The following is a 4,622-nucleotide window of genomic DNA, read 5'->3' as shown; positions in this document are numbered from 1 at the left end:
CTAATTCAAAACAAACAAAACAGTAAAATTTATTTCGTTTTCTATGTTTGCAGATAGCTCATACATAGTGAATACGATTAATAGGACAAATTTTTCATACTGGCCATAGCACCAACATGTATATGCAATCTGAAAAAACAAGTACCACAAAGAAGGTTGTGAAGACAGAAGAAAGAGACAACCTCAGTTCCTGACATAAGCTAAAACAGAAAAAACCCTGACTTTTTAATGTAAAGTATATAGATCTCAACATGCATCAGCATATTATTTACTTTTCATGCTAAAAGACACTGTTAAATAAATACCTAACATCCATTCTACCAGTGAAACCACTTATTAGTGACAGAATCTGGGACACTTGAACAACATACAGAACAGACAGCAAACCTCCAAAATATTCAGACGGGTATTTTAACAAAATCTGTACCCATGTGAATGAACTTAATGATAATGTAGGAAAAAAACATTAATGTTGATTTATTGGGGAAGACCTTAAAGACAATAGTGAATGAATGAGAATAAGTAAGATTGCTGAGTAAATTACAAATGAGTGATGATACAGTGTGTTCAAAGATAAATAGTGCTAACTATGGTATTACGACAGAAAATGAAGTAATAATCTTGGGTTTCAAACAAAATATGGCTCCTTATTTCACACTATGTTTACCCCAATCCAGTATTATTTAGATGAGGTAGATGACGCTTTCACATTAGAATTTGTATTTAGTAAGGATCATTCTGAAGAAAGCTTTAATTTTTAAATTTTCAGGTACAATCTTAGAGTATATAAAACATGCTTTTTAAATGATGAGTAGTTAACCAACATGGCAGATTCAGAATCTGATGGCAGATAAGAGAATGGGAAGGAGGGAAGGAATTTGCTTTTCAGAGAAATTGATAAAAAGTTCTTAACATTACCAGAAGTGTAACAAAAGTTACCACTGAAGAAGAAAGGCAAGATAATTAGAAATTGTCCAGTTTCAATTTGTACTATAAAGTATGGAGCTTCTTAAAAAGTAAGTCTAAAATTGGGAATTGCTAATAGGAAATAAGCCCTAACAAACCCATCACCCTTCTAAATACTTAGAATATAGATAAAGCCTATGGAGTCAGAACTACCAAAAAATGCCACAAAAATATTTCTAATTTGTCCTGGCAGTACTATGTACAAAATTTGGTAACAAATACATTAACGTGTAGAGATATATACCTATGCAAACATACAAACACATGCAGAGAAGACAGCAGATGAAAACTTGGTCAAGGAAATAAACCTGAGGGATTCAAGTCTCATATCATCTTTGAGGTGAGGACACAAACCTCCTTCTATTTTAATTTAGGTGAAAATATACTGAAAGGACTGTTGTCATTTTTTAATAAATTCATCCTCTGTTAACACACATACAATCCTCACCCCTTTTTTGACAACCTAGTAGAATGATGCTACTGCTCCTTACTTACCAAAATATACTGCAGTAGTTGTTTACTCAAGAATAAAGAAAACCCTTCAAGTTCAACATGAAAAATGTGTGTCTTAGAGGTGAGGAGAAGATATGTTCTCCAGTATCAGAACCCCAATCTCTAAAGTCCTAAGAAAGCATACTTTCTTCCAGATCATGTGCATGCATACCCAAAATGTCTGACAAGTCATGAAGAGTCACTATCTTTTCACAGCAAGTAATAAGAAATGGTTCTCTACTAAACACAAGCCAACCTTCTTGTGAAACAGGGTAATTTTTTAGTTATCTTCTATCTTATCAAGCTTAGTTCTGTATTCTGTTGCCCTTATGTACTTCCAAAAGAATGATGCCCTGAATATTTTCCCACAGCTTGTGACAAACTGATAAAATAATATATTCAGGCATTTGTTTTTTGTACTGAACTCTGAAATTACAGCCAAGTGATATCAAAATGCTAACAGAGTGAAAAGACTAACTTATTCAAAAGCTTTCAAATTAAATCTGTCACAAGTATTTCTCCAAACATTCTCTAATAGGTGCTCGAGTATTCTACCTTGGTAGATGACAAGATCTTAAAAGGTAATTGCTTTATTCAGTTCTTACCTAGACTTAATACTACGTAGTTGTCGCAGATCTTGCATTGATTTACCAGTTCTGTATGTTTTGCCATACAATTAATGACTTTGCACTGTGTGACAAGACTCACAAAATAAACTATGATATATGCCATCAAAAAATTGATTCACCTTTTTAAAAACAAACAGCATTTCCCTAGTGTTTCTGCTTCCCTGGGGTTTTCTTGGACAGACCCAATGACCACTTGCACCCTATACTTCCTATCAGTGCTGCTTCTCTTAAGAAATAGCCCTTCATACACATTTCAAATCTTTATTAATCTTCAGCTATGCCTTCTTGTTCCCCGAAGTACTATACTTTCCTGCAGACAAAAATTCCAGTCTTTGTCAGGCAACATCTTTTGCTGACTTTCAATTTCTGGTGGCAGACATGAGGATGAAAATACAGGAACTCATCTACTGGCTTAATTTTTCTCTCCATTTGCCCTGGTACAAATCAAAAGTTAACTCTAGTGAAACCTTTTGAGATGGAGAAGCATAAATTTAACACAGAAGAAGAATTAATAATGCATGATGTGTGGTGTTGCTATTGCTAATTACTGGCATTAGTTTCCTTCCACTAACATAAATAGCAAATTTGGAACTTTTGATATTAGCACTCAAACATGGGGGGGAGGGAGGGGGTGAGGAGGGGGAATAAATCTAAGGACTCACCATTAATCCAGTTTATGCAACTACAAATGCTATTGAGTACTTCGTAGTCTTTATTAATCCTTTGACTTTACCCAAAAATTGACATTTGGTGGGAGGGGTGACACCGGATGGGACAAAAATTAAAAAAGTCAAGCTTGCTCCCCCTGAGAAAATTGTACCTTCCTAAGAGTTCTCTCTTTTGGGACACCACTAATTGTTATCAAAGCATTAAAACAAACCAATCAAACCAAACCAAACCAAACCCCTCAAACAGACAAAACTGAAGGAGTCTGTAAGTACCACCAAATTCAAACTGGTCATTAAAATGTAACTTCTAGTGCAGATGTAATGTTCCACAAACAAAATCTAGATGGTGAAGATGGCTTTTCAGTCTCAATACGGAAGACAATGTGATGATCAACCTTTTCCATCAGCAATCAACCTTTTCCATAGCCTTCTGGGAATAAGAGTATTTGTAACTATTTCAATATTATTTGCCAGAAATCTTACAATCACACATTAAATTCTTTTTAGCAAATCACATCTCCCCCAAATTGAAGAGATTCTTCACTGATTTCTACAAGTATTTTAAACTTCTACAATAACAAAAACTGAATTTGGGGGAATAATACTGGATTCTGAAACCCGGAATTCCGAGAAAGCATCAGAACAGCTATAATCTTTCCTTCTTCATTCCCCTCATGAAACTACTGACAGTGTTAAAACTAATTCTGAGCTTTGACTGCATTATAGTTTTATGCTGGTCTTTCTGGCAATATTCTTCTGGACACAACCCATTAATGTAAGTACACTTTTTTTAATCTCTAGGCTTCATCACATCAGTTTTCTTATTATCTTCATAATAAAACACAGCTTTCTTGACAGCTCTGATGCTTCTTAGGCACTAACTGGGCCAGCCAATGGGACTAAGCCTATATTCTCTCTGTGTGCGCATAAACCATTTTGAGCCTTACCACCGTGGCTACAATCAAGGTAGCAGGCATGGGGAAAGGTTCGTATTTTTATATTCTTTTTGATATAGCCTCTGTAATTTTCCCAAATTAGCAGTCCAACCTACCAGAATGATTTATATGAGGGAGACCAAGCAGAAATACACAGTCTATTTCAAAACAAATTCCTCTGGGATCTTAGATCCACAGGAGAAAGCAATATGCTTGAGACACAGCAAGCAAGGTGGCTTTGTGTTAATCTTTTCTCTAGCTTATTTTAAGATGCTTTTTTTGTTGATGTTTTTTGGTTTTGTTTAGTAGGACTCAGAGAAAGCTTGGGAAGTAGCTAAATAAATAAGAAATTCATTTCTTATTTACACTGCCATCAAAACCATTAATTTTCTTGCTGCCTTGTTTACTTTTTAAGCTGCACCAGGCATGGAAGACAAATACTGAAAGTCAATCCTATAGGGCTGTGACCAGGACATTCAAGCAAGCTTTTATTGAGAACTTCATCAGAATTTCTATATAGAAAATAAATGTAACGGCCTGTATTATCACTTTCATCACTATTCACCCTATACCTATTGTAATACTGCCATCAACTGAAACAACTTCTTTAGCCAATATTTCTGGCAATCAACATTTACAAAACAATCCAGGTTTTCAAAAAAAAGGAGAAAACACAAAAACATGGAGAAAAACAGAAAGGAAGCATCCGTAAGCCATTCCCTCTCTACCAAAAGGACAAAGAGGCAGATGAAGTAACACACATCAGTCCTGCAGTGATCTCAGGTAACTTCAACTGTTAAAGTCTTTGCAATTTTTCCCTCTACGAAGAAGGCTAGATTTTGGATAGTCACCCTAATTTCCTTTTTTGTTATTCTAAACAGACTAATTTACAAAAACTCTGGTAAAAGAATTGATAAACCCAGATTTAATAT

The sequence above is a fragment of the Nestor notabilis genome, unplaced genomic scaffold, assembly GCF_000696875.1.
Source record: "Nestor notabilis isolate BGI_N333 unplaced genomic scaffold, ASM69687v1 scaffold18933, whole genome shotgun sequence".
In the NCBI taxonomy this organism is placed as follows: Eukaryota; Metazoa; Chordata; class Aves; order Psittaciformes; family Psittacidae; genus Nestor; species Nestor notabilis.
This window is presented reverse-complemented; position numbering follows the sequence as displayed.